A 13,236-nucleotide genomic window follows, 5' to 3' on the forward strand; every position below is an offset into this window, starting at 1 on the left:
ATATCAAGTGCTGCAGGCATTACATTTTACAATTGAAATGTGTGGAGGACAAAAGGAAATTTTGGAGGAATCACCCCCAGCTCACTAAACATAAAAGTCATGAAAGCAGAAATGCAATCGCCTGCGGCCACACCACCTTGAATAAGCCTGATCTCGTCTGATCTCAGAAGCTAAGCAATGTTGGGCTTGGTTAGTACTTGGATGGGAGACCACCTGGGAATATCAAGTGCTGCAGGCATTACATTTTACAATTGAAATGTGTGGAGGACAAAAGGAAATTTTGGAGGAATCACCCCCAGCTCACTAAACATAAAAGTCATGAAAGCAGAAATGCAATCGCCTGCGGCCACACCACCTTGAATAAGCCTGATCTCGTCTGATCTCAGAAGCTAAGCAATGTTGGGCTTGGTTAGTACTTGGATGGGAGACCACCTGGGAATATCAAGTGCTGCAGGCATTACATTTTACAATTGAAATGTGTGGAGGACAAAAGGAAATTTTGGAGGAATCACCCCCAGCTCACTAAACATAAAAGTCATGAAAGCAGAAATGCAATCGCCTGCGGCCACACCACCTTGAATAAGCCTGATCTCGTCTGATCTCAGAAGCTAAGCAATGTTGGGCTTGGTTAGTACTTGGATGGGAGACCACCTGGGAATATCAAGTGCTGCAGGCATTACATTTTAACTTTACAATTGAAATGTGTGGAGGACAAAAGGAAATTTTGGAGGAATCACCCCCAGCTCACTAAACATAAAAGTCATGAAAGCAGAAATGCAATCGCCTGCGGCCACACCACCTTGAATAAGCCTGATCTCGTCTGATCTCAGAAGCTAAGCAATGTTGGGCTTGGTTAGTACTTGGATGGGAGACCACCTGGGAATATCAAGTGCTGCAGGCATTACATTTTTGTAATTACATTTTACAATTGAAATGTGTGGAGGACAAAAGGAAATTTTGGAGGAATCACCCCCAGCTCACTAAACATAAAAGTCATGAAAGCAGAAATGCAATCGCCTGCGGCCACACCACCTTGAATAAGCCTGATCTCGTCTGATCTCAGAAGCTAAGCAATGTTGGGCTTGGTTAGTACTTGGATGGGAGACCACCTGGGAATATCAAGTGCTGCAGGCATTACATTTTACAATTGAAATGTGTGGAGGACAAAAGGAAATTTTGGAGGAATCACCCCCAGCTCACTAAACATAAAAGTCATGAAAGCAGAAATGCAATCGCCTGCGGCCACACCACCTTGAATAAGCCTGATCTCGTCTGATCTCAGAAGCTAAGCAATGTTGGGCTTGGTTAGTACTTGGATGGGAGACCACCTGGGAATATCAAGTGCTGCAGGCATTACATTTTACAATTGAAATGTGTGGAGGACAAAAGGAAATTTTGGAGGAATCACCCCCAGCTCACTAAACATAAAAGTCATGAAAGCAGAAATGCAATCGCCTGCGGCCACACCACCTTGAATAAGCCTGATCTCGTCTGATCTCAGAAGCTAAGCAATGTTGGGCTTGGTTAGTACTTGGATGGGAGACCACCTGGGAATATCAAGTGCTGCAGGCATTACATTTTTGTAATTACATTTACAATTGAAATGTGTGGAGGACAAAAGGAAATTTTGGAGGAATCACCCCCAGCTCACTAAACATAAAAGTCATGAAAGCAGAAATGCAATCGCCTGCGGCCACACCACCTTGAATAAGCCTGATCTCGTCTGATCTCAGAAGCTAAGCAATGTTGGGCTTGGTTAGTACTTGGATGGGAGACCACCTGGGAATATCAAGTGCTGCAGGCATTACATTTTACAATTGAAATGTGTGGAGGACAAAAGGAAATTTTGGAGGAATCACCCCCAGCTCACTAAACATAAAAGTCATGAAAGCAGAAATGCAATCGCCTGCGGCCACACCACCTTGAATAAGCCTGATCTCGTCTGATCTCAGAAGCTAAGCAATGTTGGGCTTGGTTAGTACTTGGATGGGAGACCACCTGGGAATATCAAGTGCTGCAGGCATTACATTTTACAATTGAAATGTGTGGAGGACAAAAGGAAATTTTGGAGGAATCACCCCCAGCTCACTAAACATAAAAGTCATGAAAGCAGAAATGCAATCGCCTGCGGCCACACCACCTTGAATAAGCCTGATCTCGTCTGATCTCAGAAGCTAAGCAATGTTGGGCTTGGTTAGTACTTGGATGGGAGACCACCTGGGAATATCAAGTGCTGCAGGCATTACATTTTACAATTGAAATGTGTGGAGGACAAAAGGAAATTTTGGAGGAATCACCCCCAGCTCACTAAACATAAAAGTCATGAAAGCAGAAATGCAATCGCCTGCGGCCACACCACCTTGAATAAGCCTGATCTCGTCTGATCTCAGAAGCTAAGCAATGTTGGGCTTGGTTAGTACTTGGATGGGAGACCACCTGGAATATCAAGTGCTGCAGGCATTACATTTTACAATTGAAATGTGTGGAGGACAAAAGGAAATTTTGGAGGAATCACCCCCAGCTCACTAAACATAAAAGTCATGAAAGCAGAAATGCAATCGCCTGCGGCCACACCACCTTGAATAAGCCTGATCTCGTCTGATCTCAGAAGCTAAGCAATGTTGGGCTTGGTTAGTACTTGGATGGGAGACCACCTGGGAATATCAAGTGCTGCAGGCATTACATTTTACAATTGAAATGTGTGGAGGACAAAAGGAAATTTTGGAGGAATCACCCCCAGCTCACTAAACATAAAAGTCATGAAAGCAGAAATGCAATCGCCTGCGGCCACACCACCTTGAATAAGCCTGATCTCGTCTGATCTCAGAAGCTAAGCAATGTTGGGCTTGGTTAGTACTTGGATGGGAGACCACCTGGGAATATCAAGTGCTGCAGGCATTACATTTTACAATTGAAATGTGTGGAGGACAAAAGGAAATTTTGGAGGAATCACCCCCAGCTCACTAAACATAAAAGTCATGAAAGCAGAAATGCAATCGCCTGCGGCCACACCACCTTGAATAAGCCTGATCTCGTCTGATCTCAGAAGCTAAGCAATGTTGGGCTTGGTTAGTACTTGGATGGGAGACCACCTGGGAATATCAAGTGCTGCAGGCATTACATTTTACAATTGAAATGTGTGGAGGACAAAAGGAAATTTTGGAGGAATCACCCCCCAGCTCACTAAACATAAAAGTCATGAAAGCAGAAATGCAATCGCCTGCGGCCACACCACCTTGAATAAGCCTGATCTCGTCTGATCTCAGAAGCTAAGCAATGTTGGGCTTGGTTAGTACTTGGATGGGAGACCACCTGGGAATATCAAGTGCTGCAGGCATTACATTTTACAATTGAAATGTGTGGAGGACAAAAGGAAATTTTGGAGGAATCACCCCCAGCTCACTAAACATAAAAGTCATGAAAGCAGAAATGCAATCGCCTGCGGCCACACCACCTTGAATAAGCCTGATCTCGTCTGATCTCAGAAGCTAAGCAATGTTGGGCTTGGTTAGTACTTGGATGGGAGACCACCTGGGAATATCAAGTGCTGCAGGCATTACATTTTACAATTGAAATGTGTGGAGGACAAAAGGAAATTTTGGAGGAATCACCCCCAGCTCACTAAACATAAAAGTCATGAAAGCAGAAATGCAATCGCCTGCGGCCACACCACCTTGAATAAGCCTGATCTCGTCTGATCTCAGAAGCTAAGCAATGTTGGGCTTGGTTAGTACTTGGATGGGAGACCACCTGGGAATATCAAGTGCTGCAGGCATTACATTTTACAATTGAAATGTGTGGAGGACAAAAGGAAATTTTGGAGGAATCACCCCCAGCTCACTAAACATAAAAGTCATGAAAGCAGAAATGCAATCGCCTGCGGCCACACCACCTTGAATAAGCCTGATCTCGTCTGATCTCAGAAGCTAAGCAATGTTGGGCTTGGTTAGTACTTGGATGGGAGACCACCTGGGAATATCAAGTGCTGCAGGCATTACATTTTACAATTGAAATGTGTGGAGGACAAAAGGAAATTTTGGAGGAATCACCCCCAGCTCACTAAACATAAAAGTCATGAAAGCAGAAATGCAATCGCCTGCGGCCACACCACCTTGAATAAGCCTGATCTCGTCTGATCTCAGAAGCTAAGCAATGTTGGGCTTGGTTAGTACTTGGATGGGAGACCACCTGGGAATATCAAGTGCTGCAGGCATTACATTTTACAATTGAAATGTGTGGAGGACAAAAGGAAATTTTGGAGGAATCACCCCCAGCTCACTAAACATAAAAGTCATGAAAGCAGAATGCAATCGCCTGCGGCCACACCACCTTGAATAAGCCTGATCTCGTCTGATCTCAGAAGCTAAGCAATGTTGGGCTTGGTTAGTACTTGGATGGGAGACCACCTGGGAATATCAAGTGCTGCAGGCATTACATTTTACAATTGAAATGTGTGGAGGACAAAAGGAAATTTTGGAGGAATCACCCCCAGCTCACTAAACATAAAAGTCATGAAAGCAGAAATGCAATCGCCTGCGGCCACACCACCTTGAATAAGCCTGATCTCGTCTGATCTCAGAAGCTAAGCAATGTTGGGCTTGGTTAGTACTTGGATGGGAGACCACCTGGGAATATCAAGTGCTGCAGGCATTACATTTTTACAATTGAAATGTGTGGAGGACAAAAGGAAATTTTGGAGGAATCACCCCCAGCTCACTAAACATAAAAGTCATGAAAGCAGAAATGCAATCGCCTGCGGCCACACCACCTTGAATAAGCCTGATCTCGTCTGATCTCAGAAGCTAAGCAATGTTGGGCTTGGTTAGTACTTGGATGGGAGACCACCTGGGAATATCAAGTGCTGCAGGCATTACATTTTACAATTGAAATGTGTGGAGGACAAAAGGAAATTTTGGAGGAATCACCCCCAGCTCACTAAACATAAAAGTCATGAAAGCAGAAATGCAATCGCCTGCGGCCACACCACCTTGAATAAGCCTGATCTCGTCTGATCTCAGAAGCTAAGCAATGTTGGGCTTGGTTAGTACTTGGATGGGAGACCACCTGGGAATATCAAGTGCTGCAGGCATTACATTTTACAATTGAAATGTGTGGAGGACAAAAGGAAATTTTGGAGGAATCACCCCCAGCTCACTAAACATAAAAGTCATGAAAGCAGAAATGCAATCGCCTGCGGCCACACCACCTTGAATAAGCCTGATCTCGTCTGATCTCAGAAGCTAAGCAATGTTGGGCTGGTTAGTACTTGGATGGGAGACCACCTGGGAATATCAAGTGCTGCAGGCATTACATTTTACAATTGAAATGTGTGGAGGACAAAAGGAAATTTTGGAGGAATCACCCCCAGCTCACTAAACATAAAAGTCATGAAAGCAGAAATGCAATCGCCTGCGGCCACACCACCTTGAATAAGCCTGATCTCGTCTGATCTCAGAAGCTAAGCAATGTTGGGCTTGGTTAGTACTTGGATGGGAGACCACCTGGGAATATCAAGTGCTGCAGGCATTACATTTTACAATTGAAATGTGTGGAGGACAAAAGGAAATTTTGGAGGAATCACCCCCAGCTCACTAAACATAAAAGTCATGAAAGCAGAAATGCAATCGCCTGCGGCCACACCACCTTGAATAAGCCTGATCTCGTCTGATCTCAGAAGCTAAGCAATGTTGGGCTTGGTTAGTACTTGGATGGGAGACCACCTGGGAATATCAAGTGCTGCAGGCATTACATTTTACAATTGAAATGTGTGGAGGACAAAAGGAAATTTTGGAGGAATCACCCCCAGCTCACTAAACATAAAAGTCATGAAAGCAGAAATGCAATCGCCTGCGGCCACACCACCTTGAATAAGCCTGCTCTCGTCTGATCTCAGAAGCTAAGCAATGTTGGGCTTGGTTAGTACTTGGATGGGAGACCACCTGGGAATATCAAGTGCTGCAGGCATTACATTTTACAATTGAAATGTGTGGAGGACAAAAGGAAATTTTGGAGGAATCACCCCCAGCTCACTAAACATAAAAGTCATGAAAGCAGAAATGCAATCGCCTGCGGCCACACCACCTTGAATAAGCCTGATCTCGTCTGATCTCAGAAGCTAAGCAATGTTGGGCTTGGTTAGTACTTGGATGGGAGACCACCTGGGAATATCAAGTGCTGCAGGCATTACATTTTACAATTGAAATGTGTGGAGGACAAAAGGAAATTTTGGAGGAATCACCCCAGCTCACTAAACATAAAAGTCATGAAAGCAGAAATGCAATCGCCTGCGGCCACACCACCTTGAATAAGCCTGATCTCGTCTGATCTCAGAAGCTAAGCAATGTTGGGCTTGGTTAGTACTTGGATGGGAGACCACCTGGGAATATCAAGTGCTGCAGGCATTACATTTTACAATTGAAATGTGTGGAGGACAAAAGGAAATTTTGGAGGAATCACCCCCAGCTCACTAAACATAAAAGTCATGAAAGCAGAAATGCAATCGCCTGCGGCCACACCACCTTGAATAAGCCTGCTCTCGTCTGATCTCAGAAGCTAAGCAATGTTGGGCTTGGTTAGTACTTGGATGGGAGACCACCTGGGAATATCAAGTGCTGCAGGCATTACATTTTACAATTGAAATGTGTGGAGGACAAAAGGAAATTTTGGAGGAATCACCCCCAGCTCACTAAACATAAAAGTCATGAAAGCAGAAATGCAATCGCCTGCGGCCACACCACCTTGAATAAGCCTGCTCTCGTCTGATCTCAGAAGCTAAGCAATGTTGGGCTTGGTTAGTACTTGGATGGGAGACCACCTGGGAATATCAAGTGCTGCAGGCATTACATTTTACAATTGAAATGTGTGGAGGACAAAAGGAAATTTTGGAGGAATCACCCCCAGCTCACTAAACATAAAAGTCATGAAAGCAGAAATGCAATCGCCTGCGGCCACACCACCTTGGAATAAGCCTGCTCTCGTCTGATCTCAGAAGCTAAGCAATGTTGGCTTGGTTAGTACTTGGATGGGAGACCACCTGGGAATATCAAGTGCTGCAGGCATTACATTTTACAATTGAAATGTGTGGAGGACAAAAGGAAATTTTGGAGGAATCACCCCCAGCTCACTAAACATAAAAGTCATGAAAGCAGAAATGCAATCGCCTGCGGCCACACCACCTTGAATAAGCCTGATCTCGTCTGATCTCAGAAGCTAAGCAATGTTGGGCTTGGTTAGTACTTGGATGGGAGACCACCTGGGAATATCAAGTGCTGCAGGCATTACATTTTACAATTGAAATGTGTGGAGGACAAAAGGAAATTTTGGAGGAATCACCCCCAGCTCACTAAACATAAAAGTCATGAAAGCAGAAATGCAATCGCCTGCGGCCACACCACCCTTGAATAAGCCTGATCTCGTCTGATCTCAGAAGCTAAGCAATGTTGGGCTTGGTTAGTACTTGGATGGGAGACCACCTGGGAATATCAAGTGCTGCAGGCATTACATTTTACAATTGAAATGTGTGGAGGACAAAAGGAAATTTTGGAGGAATCACCCCCAGCTCACTAAACATAAAAGTCATGAAATGCAATCGCCTGCGGCCACACCACCTTGAATAAGCCTGATCTCGTCTGATCTCAGAAGCTAAGCAATGTTGGGCTTGGTTAGTACTTGGATGGGAGACCACCTGGGAATATCAAGTGCTGCAGGCATTACATTTTACAATTGAAATGTGTGGAGGACAAAAGGAAATTTTGGAGGAATCACCCCCAGCTCACTAAACATAAAAGTCATGAAAGCAGAAATGCAATCGCCTGCGGCCACACCACCTTGAATAAGCCTGATCTCGTCTGATCTCAGAAGCTAAGCAATGTTGGGCTTGGTTAGTACTTGGATGGGAGACCACCTGGGAATATCAAGTGCTGCAGGCATTACATTTTACAATTGAAATGTGTGGAGGACAAAAGGAAATTTTGGAGGAATCACCCCCAGCTCACTAAACATAAAAGTCATGAAAGCAGAAATGCAATCGCCTGCGGCCACACCACCTTGAATAAGCCTGATCTCGTCTGATCTCAGAAGCTAAGCAATGTTGGGCTTGGTTAGTACTTGGATGGGAGACCACCTGGGAATATCAAGTGCTGCAGGCATTACATTTTACAATTGAAATGTGTGGAGGACAAAAGGAAATTTTGGAGGAATCACCCCCAGCTCACTAAACATAAAAGTCATGAAAGCAGAAATGCAATCGCCTGCGGCCACACCACCTTGAATAAGCCTGATCTCGTCTGATCTCAGAAGCTAAGCAATGTTGGGCTTGGTTAGTACTTGGATGGGAGACCACCTGGGAATATCAAGTGCTGCAGGCATTACATTTTACAATTGAAATGTGTGGAGGACAAAAGGAAATTTTGGAGGAATCACCCCCAGCTCACTAAACATAAAAGTCATGAAAGCAGAAATGCAATCGCCTGCGGCCACACCACCTTGAATAAGCCTGATCTCGTCTGATCTCAGAAGCTAAGCAATGTTGGGCTTGGTTAGTACTTGGATGGGAGACCACCTGGGAATATCAAGTGCTGCAGGCATTACATTTTACAATTGAAATGTGTGGAGGACAAAAGGAAATTTTGGAGGAATCACCCCCAGCTCACTAAACATAAAAGTCATGAAAGCAGAAATGCAATCGCCTGCGGCCACACCACCTTGAATAAGCCTGATCTCGTCTGATCTCAGAAGCTAAGCAATGTTGGGCTTGGTTAGTACTTGGATGGGAGACCACCTGGGAATATCAAGTGCTGCAGGCATTACATTTTACAATTGAAATGTGTGGAGGACAAAAGGAAATTTTGGAGGAATCACCCCCAGCTCACTAAACATAAAAGTCATGAAAGCAGAAATGCAATCGCCTGCGGCCACACCACCTTGAATAAGCCTGATCTCGTCTGATCTCAGAAGCTAAGCAATGTTGGGCTTGGTTAGTACTTGGATGGGAGACCACCTGGGAATATCAAGTGCTGCAGGCATTACATTTTACAATTGAAATGTGTGGAGGACAAAAGGAAATTTTGGAGGAATCACCCCCAGCTCACTAAACATAAAAGTCATGAAAGCAGAAATGCAATCGCCTGCGGCCACACCACCTTGAATAAGCCTGATCTCGTCTGATCTCAGAAGCTAAGCAATGTTGGGCTTGGTTAGTACTTGGATGGGAGACCACCTGGGAATATCAAGTGCTGCAGGCATTACATTTTACAATTGAAATGTGTGGAGGACAAAAGGAAATTTTGGAGGAATCACCCCCAGCTCACTAAACATAAAAGTCATGAAAGCAGAAATGCAATCGCCTGCGGCCACACCACCTTGAATAAGCCTGATCTCGTCTGATCTCAGAAGCTAAGCAATGTTGGGCTTGGTTAGTACTTGGATGGGAGACCACCTGGGAATATCAAGTGCTGCAGGCATTACATTTTACAATTGAAATGTGTGGAGGACAAAAGGAAATTTTGGAGGAATCACCCCCAGCTCACTAAACATAAAAGTCATGAAAGCAGAAATGCAATCGCCTGCGGCCACACCACCTTGAATAAGCCTGATCTCGTCTGATCTCAGAAGCTAAGCAATGTTGGGCTTGGTTAGTACTTGGATGGGAGACCACCTGGGAATATCAAGTGCTGCAGGCATTACATTTTACAATTGAAATGTGTGGAGGACAAAAGGAAATTTTGGAGGAATCACCCCCAGCTCACTAAACATAAAAGTCATGAAAGCAGAAATGCAATCGCCTGCGGCCACACCACCTTGAATAAGCCTGATCTCGTCTGATCTCAGAAGCTAAGCAATGTTGGGCTTGGTTAGTACTTGGATGGGAGACCACCTGGGAATATCAAGTGCTGCAGGCATTACATTTTACAATTGAAATGTGTGGAGGACAAAAGGAAATTTTGGAGGAATCACCCCCAGCTCACTAAACATAAAAGTCATGAAAGCAGAAATGCAATCGCCTGCGGCCACACCACCTTGAATAAGCCTGATCTCGTCTGATCTCAGAAGCTAAGCAATGTTGGGCTTGGTTAGTACTTGGATGGGAGACCACCTGGGAATATCAAGTGCTGCAGGCATTACATTTTACAATTGAAATGTGTGGAGGACAAAAGGAAATTTTGGAGGAATCACCCCCAGCTCACTAAACATAAAAGTCATGAAAGCAGAAATGCAGTCGCCTGCGGCCACACCACCTTGAATAAGCCTGATCTCGTCTGATCTCAGAAGCTAAGCAATGTTGGGCTTGGTTAGTACTTGGATGGGAGACCACCTGGGAATATCAAGTGCTGCAGGCATTACATTTTACAATTGAAATGTGTGGAGGACAAAAGGAAATTTTGGAGGAATCACCCCCAGCTCACTAAACATAAAAGTCATGAAAGCAGAAATGCAATCGCCTGCGGCCACACCACCTTGAATAAGCCTGATCTCGTCTGATCTCAGAAGCTAAGCAATGTTGGGCTTGGTTAGTACTTGGATGGGAGACCACCTGGGAATATCAAGTGCTGCAGGCATTACATTTTACAATTGAAATGTGTGGAGGACAAAAGGAAATTTTGGAGGAATCACCCCCAGCTCACTAAACATAAAAGTCATGAAAGCAGAAATGCAGTCGCCTGCGGCCACACCACCTTGAATAAGCCTGATCTCGTCTGATCTCAGAAGCTAAGCAATGTTGGGCTTGGTTAGTACTTGGATGGGAGACCACCTGGGAATATCAAGTGCTGCAGGCATTACATTTTACAATTGAAATGTGTGGAGGACAAAAGGAAATTTTGGAGGAATCACCCCCAGCTCACTAAACATAAAAGTCATGAAAGCAGAAATGCAGTCGCCTGCGGCCACACCACCTTGAATAAGCCTGATCTCGTCTGATCTCAGAAGCTAAGCAATGTTGGGCTTGGTTAGTACTTGGATGGGAGACCACCTGGGAATATCAAGTGCTGCAGGCATTACATTTTACAATTGAAATGTGTGGAGGACAAAAGGAAATTTTGGAGGAATCACCCCCAGCTCACTAAACATAAAAGTCATGAAAGCAGAAATGCAATCGCCTGCGGCCACACCACCTTGAATAAGCCTGATCTCGTCTGATCTCAGAAGCTAAGCAATGTTGGGCTTGGTTAGTACTTGGATGGGAGACCACCTGGGAATATCAAGTGCTGCAGGCATTACATTTTACAATTGAAATGTGTGGAGGACAAAAGGAAATTTTGGAGGAATCACCCCCAGCTCACTAAACATAAAAGTCATGAAAGCAGAAATGCAGTCGCCTGCGGCCACACCACCTTGAATAAGCCTGATCTCGTCTGATCTCAGAAGCTAAGCAATGTTGGGCTTGGTTAGTACTTGGATGGGAGACCACCTGGGAATATCAAGTGCTGCAGGCATTACATTTTACAATTGAAATGTGTGGAGGACAAAAGGAAATTTTGGAGGAATCACCCCCAGCTCACTAAACATAAAAGTCATGAAAGCAGAAATGCAATCGCCTGCGGCCACACCACCTTGAATAAGCCTGATCTCGTCTGATCTCAGAAGCTAAGCAATGTTGGGCTTGGTTAGTACTTGGATGGGAGACCACCTGGGAATATCAAGTGCTGCAGGCATTACATTTTACAATTGAAATGTGTGGAGGACAAAAGGAAATTTTGGAGGAATCACCCCCAGCTCACTAAACATAAAAGTCATGAAAGCAGAAATGCAGTCGCCTGCGGCCACACCACCTTGAATAAGCCTGATCTCGTCTGATCTCAGAAGCTAAGCAATGTTGGGCTTGGTTAGTACTTGGATGGGAGACCACCTGGGAATATCAAGTGCTGCAGGCATTACATTTTACAATTGAAATGTGTGGAGGACAAAAGGAAATTTTGGAGGAATCACCCCCAGCTCACTAAACATAAAAGTCATGAAAGCAGAAATGCAATCGCCTGCGGCCACACCACCTTGAATAAGCCTGATCTCGTCTGATCTCAGAAGCTAAGCAATGTTGGGCTTGGTTAGTACTTGGATGGGAGACCACCTGGGAATATCAAGTGCTGCAGGCATTACATTTTACAATTGAAATGTGTGGAGGACAAAAGGAAATTTTGGAGGAATCACCCCCAGCTCACTAAACATAAAAGTCATGAAAGCAGAAATGCAATCGCCTGCGGCCACACCACCTTGAATAAGCCTGATCTCGTCTGATCTCAGAAGCTAAGCAATGTTGGGCTTGGTTAGTACTTGGATGGGAGACCACCTGGGAATATCAAGTGCTGCAGGCATTACATTTTACAATTGAAATGTGTGGAGGACAAAAGGAAATTTTGGAGGAATCACCCCCAGCTCACTAAACATAAAAGTCATGAAAGCAGAAATGCAATCGCCTGCGGCCACACCACCTTGAATAAGCCTGATCTCGTCTGATCTCAGAAGCTAAGCAATGTTGGGCTTGGTTAGTACTTGGATGGGAGACCACCTGGGAATATCAAGTGCTGCAGGCATTACATTTTACAATTGAAATGTGTGGAGGACAAAAGGAAATTTTGGAGGAATCACCCCCAGCTCACTAAACATAAAAGTCATGAAAGCAGAAATGCAATCGCCTGCGGCCACACCACCTTGAATAAGCCTGATCTCGTCTGATCTCAGAAGCTAAGCAATGTTGGGCTTGGTTAGTACTTGGATGGGAGACCACCTGGGAATATCAAGTGCTGCAGGCATTACATTTTACAATTGAAATGTGTGGAGGACAAAAGGAAATTTTGGAGGAATCACCCCCAGCTCACTAAACATAAAAGTCATGAAAGCAGAAATGCAATCGCCTGCGGCCACACCACCTTGAATAAGCCTGATCTCGTCTGATCTCAGAAGCTAAGCAATGTTGGGCTTGGTTAGTACTTGGATGGGAGACCACCTGGGAATATCAAGTGCTGCAGGCATTACATTTTACAATTGAAATGTGTGGAGGACAAAAGGAAATTTTGGAGGAATCACCCCCAGCTCACTAAACATAAAAGTCATGAAAGCAGAAATGCAATCGCCTGCGGCCACACCACCTTGAATAAGCCTGATCTCGTCTGATCTCAGAAGCTAAGCAATGTTGGGCTTGGTTAGTACTTGGATGGGAGACCACCTGGGAATATCAAGTGCTGCAGGCATTACATTTTACAATTGAAATGTGTGGAGGACAAAAGGAAATTTTGGAGGAAT

General features: G+C 44.7%; 58 non-coding genes and 2 pseudogenes across 58 annotated transcripts; all 60 read left to right on the forward strand.

The window, feature by feature from the left end:
• The first annotated feature begins 119 nt into the window (after positions 1–119).
• LOC131729243 (5S ribosomal RNA) lies at positions 120–238 on the forward strand. The gene has a single exon (XR_009323194.1). It is a non-coding gene; the product is annotated as a 5S ribosomal RNA (ribosomal RNA).
• Positions 239–338: 100 nt separating this feature from the next.
• On the forward strand, positions 339–457 carry LOC131729254 (5S ribosomal RNA). Its single transcript, XR_009323205.1, has one exon. It is a non-coding gene; the product is annotated as a 5S ribosomal RNA (ribosomal RNA).
• Positions 458–557: 100 nt separating this feature from the next.
• Positions 558–676, forward strand: LOC131729265 (5S ribosomal RNA). Its single transcript, XR_009323216.1, has one exon. It is a non-coding gene; the product is annotated as a 5S ribosomal RNA (ribosomal RNA).
• A 106-nt stretch (positions 677–782) lies between these two features.
• LOC131729276 (5S ribosomal RNA) lies at positions 783–901 on the forward strand. The gene has a single exon (XR_009323227.1). It is a non-coding gene; the product is annotated as a 5S ribosomal RNA (ribosomal RNA).
• Positions 902–1,015: 114 nt separating this feature from the next.
• Positions 1,016–1,134, forward strand: LOC131729287 (5S ribosomal RNA). The gene has a single exon (XR_009323238.1). It is a non-coding gene; the product is annotated as a 5S ribosomal RNA (ribosomal RNA).
• Positions 1,135–1,234: 100 nt separating this feature from the next.
• On the forward strand, positions 1,235–1,353 carry LOC131729298 (5S ribosomal RNA). Its single transcript, XR_009323249.1, has one exon. It is a non-coding gene; the product is annotated as a 5S ribosomal RNA (ribosomal RNA).
• A 100-nt stretch (positions 1,354–1,453) lies between these two features.
• LOC131729309 (5S ribosomal RNA) lies at positions 1,454–1,572 on the forward strand. Its single transcript, XR_009323260.1, has one exon. It is a non-coding gene; the product is annotated as a 5S ribosomal RNA (ribosomal RNA).
• A 113-nt stretch (positions 1,573–1,685) lies between these two features.
• LOC131729320 (5S ribosomal RNA) lies at positions 1,686–1,804 on the forward strand. Its single transcript, XR_009323271.1, has one exon. It is a non-coding gene; the product is annotated as a 5S ribosomal RNA (ribosomal RNA).
• A 100-nt stretch (positions 1,805–1,904) lies between these two features.
• Positions 1,905–2,023, forward strand: LOC131729331 (5S ribosomal RNA). The gene has a single exon (XR_009323282.1). It is a non-coding gene; the product is annotated as a 5S ribosomal RNA (ribosomal RNA).
• Positions 2,024–2,123: 100 nt separating this feature from the next.
• LOC131729343 (5S ribosomal RNA) lies at positions 2,124–2,242 on the forward strand. Its single transcript, XR_009323294.1, has one exon. It is a non-coding gene; the product is annotated as a 5S ribosomal RNA (ribosomal RNA).
• A 100-nt stretch (positions 2,243–2,342) lies between these two features.
• Positions 2,343–2,460, forward strand: LOC131729079 (5S ribosomal RNA; annotated as a pseudogene).
• A 100-nt stretch (positions 2,461–2,560) lies between these two features.
• Positions 2,561–2,679, forward strand: LOC131729354 (5S ribosomal RNA). Its single transcript, XR_009323305.1, has one exon. It is a non-coding gene; the product is annotated as a 5S ribosomal RNA (ribosomal RNA).
• Positions 2,680–2,779: 100 nt separating this feature from the next.
• Positions 2,780–2,898, forward strand: LOC131729365 (5S ribosomal RNA). Its single transcript, XR_009323316.1, has one exon. It is a non-coding gene; the product is annotated as a 5S ribosomal RNA (ribosomal RNA).
• A 100-nt stretch (positions 2,899–2,998) lies between these two features.
• LOC131729376 (5S ribosomal RNA) lies at positions 2,999–3,117 on the forward strand. Its single transcript, XR_009323327.1, has one exon. It is a non-coding gene; the product is annotated as a 5S ribosomal RNA (ribosomal RNA).
• Positions 3,118–3,218: 101 nt separating this feature from the next.
• On the forward strand, positions 3,219–3,337 carry LOC131729387 (5S ribosomal RNA). Its single transcript, XR_009323338.1, has one exon. It is a non-coding gene; the product is annotated as a 5S ribosomal RNA (ribosomal RNA).
• A 100-nt stretch (positions 3,338–3,437) lies between these two features.
• On the forward strand, positions 3,438–3,556 carry LOC131729398 (5S ribosomal RNA). Its single transcript, XR_009323349.1, has one exon. It is a non-coding gene; the product is annotated as a 5S ribosomal RNA (ribosomal RNA).
• A 100-nt stretch (positions 3,557–3,656) lies between these two features.
• Positions 3,657–3,775, forward strand: LOC131729409 (5S ribosomal RNA). Its single transcript, XR_009323360.1, has one exon. It is a non-coding gene; the product is annotated as a 5S ribosomal RNA (ribosomal RNA).
• A 100-nt stretch (positions 3,776–3,875) lies between these two features.
• On the forward strand, positions 3,876–3,994 carry LOC131729420 (5S ribosomal RNA). Its single transcript, XR_009323371.1, has one exon. It is a non-coding gene; the product is annotated as a 5S ribosomal RNA (ribosomal RNA).
• Positions 3,995–4,094: 100 nt separating this feature from the next.
• LOC131729431 (5S ribosomal RNA) lies at positions 4,095–4,213 on the forward strand. Its single transcript, XR_009323383.1, has one exon. It is a non-coding gene; the product is annotated as a 5S ribosomal RNA (ribosomal RNA).
• A 99-nt stretch (positions 4,214–4,312) lies between these two features.
• Positions 4,313–4,431, forward strand: LOC131729442 (5S ribosomal RNA). The gene has a single exon (XR_009323394.1). It is a non-coding gene; the product is annotated as a 5S ribosomal RNA (ribosomal RNA).
• Positions 4,432–4,531: 100 nt separating this feature from the next.
• On the forward strand, positions 4,532–4,650 carry LOC131729454 (5S ribosomal RNA). The gene has a single exon (XR_009323406.1). It is a non-coding gene; the product is annotated as a 5S ribosomal RNA (ribosomal RNA).
• Positions 4,651–4,751: 101 nt separating this feature from the next.
• On the forward strand, positions 4,752–4,870 carry LOC131729465 (5S ribosomal RNA). The gene has a single exon (XR_009323417.1). It is a non-coding gene; the product is annotated as a 5S ribosomal RNA (ribosomal RNA).
• Positions 4,871–4,970: 100 nt separating this feature from the next.
• Positions 4,971–5,089, forward strand: LOC131729476 (5S ribosomal RNA). The gene has a single exon (XR_009323428.1). It is a non-coding gene; the product is annotated as a 5S ribosomal RNA (ribosomal RNA).
• Positions 5,090–5,189: 100 nt separating this feature from the next.
• On the forward strand, positions 5,190–5,307 carry LOC131729038 (5S ribosomal RNA). The gene has a single exon (XR_009323038.1). It is a non-coding gene; the product is annotated as a 5S ribosomal RNA (ribosomal RNA).
• A 100-nt stretch (positions 5,308–5,407) lies between these two features.
• On the forward strand, positions 5,408–5,526 carry LOC131729487 (5S ribosomal RNA). The gene has a single exon (XR_009323439.1). It is a non-coding gene; the product is annotated as a 5S ribosomal RNA (ribosomal RNA).
• Positions 5,527–5,626: 100 nt separating this feature from the next.
• Positions 5,627–5,745, forward strand: LOC131729498 (5S ribosomal RNA). The gene has a single exon (XR_009323450.1). It is a non-coding gene; the product is annotated as a 5S ribosomal RNA (ribosomal RNA).
• Positions 5,746–5,845: 100 nt separating this feature from the next.
• On the forward strand, positions 5,846–5,964 carry LOC131729057 (5S ribosomal RNA). Its single transcript, XR_009323061.1, has one exon. It is a non-coding gene; the product is annotated as a 5S ribosomal RNA (ribosomal RNA).
• Positions 5,965–6,064: 100 nt separating this feature from the next.
• On the forward strand, positions 6,065–6,183 carry LOC131729509 (5S ribosomal RNA). Its single transcript, XR_009323461.1, has one exon. It is a non-coding gene; the product is annotated as a 5S ribosomal RNA (ribosomal RNA).
• A 99-nt stretch (positions 6,184–6,282) lies between these two features.
• Positions 6,283–6,401, forward strand: LOC131729520 (5S ribosomal RNA). Its single transcript, XR_009323472.1, has one exon. It is a non-coding gene; the product is annotated as a 5S ribosomal RNA (ribosomal RNA).
• A 100-nt stretch (positions 6,402–6,501) lies between these two features.
• LOC131729059 (5S ribosomal RNA) lies at positions 6,502–6,620 on the forward strand. Its single transcript, XR_009323063.1, has one exon. It is a non-coding gene; the product is annotated as a 5S ribosomal RNA (ribosomal RNA).
• A 100-nt stretch (positions 6,621–6,720) lies between these two features.
• LOC131729060 (5S ribosomal RNA) lies at positions 6,721–6,839 on the forward strand. Its single transcript, XR_009323064.1, has one exon. It is a non-coding gene; the product is annotated as a 5S ribosomal RNA (ribosomal RNA).
• A 100-nt stretch (positions 6,840–6,939) lies between these two features.
• Positions 6,940–7,058, forward strand: LOC131729132 (5S ribosomal RNA; annotated as a pseudogene).
• Positions 7,059–7,158: 100 nt separating this feature from the next.
• LOC131729531 (5S ribosomal RNA) lies at positions 7,159–7,277 on the forward strand. Its single transcript, XR_009323483.1, has one exon. It is a non-coding gene; the product is annotated as a 5S ribosomal RNA (ribosomal RNA).
• A 100-nt stretch (positions 7,278–7,377) lies between these two features.
• LOC131729064 (5S ribosomal RNA) lies at positions 7,378–7,497 on the forward strand. Its single transcript, XR_009323069.1, has one exon. It is a non-coding gene; the product is annotated as a 5S ribosomal RNA (ribosomal RNA).
• Positions 7,498–7,590: 93 nt separating this feature from the next.
• LOC131729542 (5S ribosomal RNA) lies at positions 7,591–7,709 on the forward strand. Its single transcript, XR_009323494.1, has one exon. It is a non-coding gene; the product is annotated as a 5S ribosomal RNA (ribosomal RNA).
• Positions 7,710–7,809: 100 nt separating this feature from the next.
• Positions 7,810–7,928, forward strand: LOC131729553 (5S ribosomal RNA). The gene has a single exon (XR_009323505.1). It is a non-coding gene; the product is annotated as a 5S ribosomal RNA (ribosomal RNA).
• A 100-nt stretch (positions 7,929–8,028) lies between these two features.
• On the forward strand, positions 8,029–8,147 carry LOC131729565 (5S ribosomal RNA). Its single transcript, XR_009323517.1, has one exon. It is a non-coding gene; the product is annotated as a 5S ribosomal RNA (ribosomal RNA).
• A 100-nt stretch (positions 8,148–8,247) lies between these two features.
• Positions 8,248–8,366, forward strand: LOC131729576 (5S ribosomal RNA). The gene has a single exon (XR_009323528.1). It is a non-coding gene; the product is annotated as a 5S ribosomal RNA (ribosomal RNA).
• A 100-nt stretch (positions 8,367–8,466) lies between these two features.
• LOC131729587 (5S ribosomal RNA) lies at positions 8,467–8,585 on the forward strand. The gene has a single exon (XR_009323539.1). It is a non-coding gene; the product is annotated as a 5S ribosomal RNA (ribosomal RNA).
• A 100-nt stretch (positions 8,586–8,685) lies between these two features.
• Positions 8,686–8,804, forward strand: LOC131729598 (5S ribosomal RNA). Its single transcript, XR_009323550.1, has one exon. It is a non-coding gene; the product is annotated as a 5S ribosomal RNA (ribosomal RNA).
• A 100-nt stretch (positions 8,805–8,904) lies between these two features.
• On the forward strand, positions 8,905–9,023 carry LOC131729609 (5S ribosomal RNA). The gene has a single exon (XR_009323561.1). It is a non-coding gene; the product is annotated as a 5S ribosomal RNA (ribosomal RNA).
• Positions 9,024–9,123: 100 nt separating this feature from the next.
• On the forward strand, positions 9,124–9,242 carry LOC131728847 (5S ribosomal RNA). Its single transcript, XR_009322847.1, has one exon. It is a non-coding gene; the product is annotated as a 5S ribosomal RNA (ribosomal RNA).
• A 100-nt stretch (positions 9,243–9,342) lies between these two features.
• Positions 9,343–9,461, forward strand: LOC131728858 (5S ribosomal RNA). Its single transcript, XR_009322858.1, has one exon. It is a non-coding gene; the product is annotated as a 5S ribosomal RNA (ribosomal RNA).
• A 100-nt stretch (positions 9,462–9,561) lies between these two features.
• Positions 9,562–9,680, forward strand: LOC131728869 (5S ribosomal RNA). Its single transcript, XR_009322869.1, has one exon. It is a non-coding gene; the product is annotated as a 5S ribosomal RNA (ribosomal RNA).
• A 100-nt stretch (positions 9,681–9,780) lies between these two features.
• Positions 9,781–9,899, forward strand: LOC131728880 (5S ribosomal RNA). Its single transcript, XR_009322880.1, has one exon. It is a non-coding gene; the product is annotated as a 5S ribosomal RNA (ribosomal RNA).
• A 100-nt stretch (positions 9,900–9,999) lies between these two features.
• Positions 10,000–10,118, forward strand: LOC131728891 (5S ribosomal RNA). The gene has a single exon (XR_009322891.1). It is a non-coding gene; the product is annotated as a 5S ribosomal RNA (ribosomal RNA).
• A 100-nt stretch (positions 10,119–10,218) lies between these two features.
• On the forward strand, positions 10,219–10,337 carry LOC131728903 (5S ribosomal RNA). Its single transcript, XR_009322903.1, has one exon. It is a non-coding gene; the product is annotated as a 5S ribosomal RNA (ribosomal RNA).
• Positions 10,338–10,437: 100 nt separating this feature from the next.
• Positions 10,438–10,556, forward strand: LOC131728914 (5S ribosomal RNA). Its single transcript, XR_009322914.1, has one exon. It is a non-coding gene; the product is annotated as a 5S ribosomal RNA (ribosomal RNA).
• A 100-nt stretch (positions 10,557–10,656) lies between these two features.
• LOC131728925 (5S ribosomal RNA) lies at positions 10,657–10,775 on the forward strand. Its single transcript, XR_009322925.1, has one exon. It is a non-coding gene; the product is annotated as a 5S ribosomal RNA (ribosomal RNA).
• A 100-nt stretch (positions 10,776–10,875) lies between these two features.
• Positions 10,876–10,994, forward strand: LOC131728936 (5S ribosomal RNA). The gene has a single exon (XR_009322936.1). It is a non-coding gene; the product is annotated as a 5S ribosomal RNA (ribosomal RNA).
• Positions 10,995–11,094: 100 nt separating this feature from the next.
• On the forward strand, positions 11,095–11,213 carry LOC131728947 (5S ribosomal RNA). Its single transcript, XR_009322947.1, has one exon. It is a non-coding gene; the product is annotated as a 5S ribosomal RNA (ribosomal RNA).
• A 100-nt stretch (positions 11,214–11,313) lies between these two features.
• LOC131728958 (5S ribosomal RNA) lies at positions 11,314–11,432 on the forward strand. Its single transcript, XR_009322958.1, has one exon. It is a non-coding gene; the product is annotated as a 5S ribosomal RNA (ribosomal RNA).
• Positions 11,433–11,532: 100 nt separating this feature from the next.
• On the forward strand, positions 11,533–11,651 carry LOC131728969 (5S ribosomal RNA). The gene has a single exon (XR_009322969.1). It is a non-coding gene; the product is annotated as a 5S ribosomal RNA (ribosomal RNA).
• A 100-nt stretch (positions 11,652–11,751) lies between these two features.
• Positions 11,752–11,870, forward strand: LOC131728980 (5S ribosomal RNA). Its single transcript, XR_009322980.1, has one exon. It is a non-coding gene; the product is annotated as a 5S ribosomal RNA (ribosomal RNA).
• A 100-nt stretch (positions 11,871–11,970) lies between these two features.
• On the forward strand, positions 11,971–12,089 carry LOC131728991 (5S ribosomal RNA). The gene has a single exon (XR_009322991.1). It is a non-coding gene; the product is annotated as a 5S ribosomal RNA (ribosomal RNA).
• Positions 12,090–12,189: 100 nt separating this feature from the next.
• Positions 12,190–12,308, forward strand: LOC131729002 (5S ribosomal RNA). The gene has a single exon (XR_009323002.1). It is a non-coding gene; the product is annotated as a 5S ribosomal RNA (ribosomal RNA).
• Positions 12,309–12,408: 100 nt separating this feature from the next.
• Positions 12,409–12,527, forward strand: LOC131729014 (5S ribosomal RNA). The gene has a single exon (XR_009323014.1). It is a non-coding gene; the product is annotated as a 5S ribosomal RNA (ribosomal RNA).
• A 100-nt stretch (positions 12,528–12,627) lies between these two features.
• Positions 12,628–12,746, forward strand: LOC131729025 (5S ribosomal RNA). The gene has a single exon (XR_009323025.1). It is a non-coding gene; the product is annotated as a 5S ribosomal RNA (ribosomal RNA).
• A 100-nt stretch (positions 12,747–12,846) lies between these two features.
• Positions 12,847–12,965, forward strand: LOC131729036 (5S ribosomal RNA). The gene has a single exon (XR_009323036.1). It is a non-coding gene; the product is annotated as a 5S ribosomal RNA (ribosomal RNA).
• A 100-nt stretch (positions 12,966–13,065) lies between these two features.
• On the forward strand, positions 13,066–13,184 carry LOC131729047 (5S ribosomal RNA). Its single transcript, XR_009323049.1, has one exon. It is a non-coding gene; the product is annotated as a 5S ribosomal RNA (ribosomal RNA).
• Positions 13,185–13,236: the final 52 nt, after the last annotated feature.

The sequence above is a fragment of the Acipenser ruthenus genome, unplaced genomic scaffold, assembly GCF_902713425.1.
Source record: "Acipenser ruthenus unplaced genomic scaffold, fAciRut3.2 maternal haplotype, whole genome shotgun sequence".
Lineage (NCBI taxonomy): Eukaryota > Metazoa > Chordata > Actinopteri > Acipenseriformes > Acipenseridae > Acipenser > Acipenser ruthenus.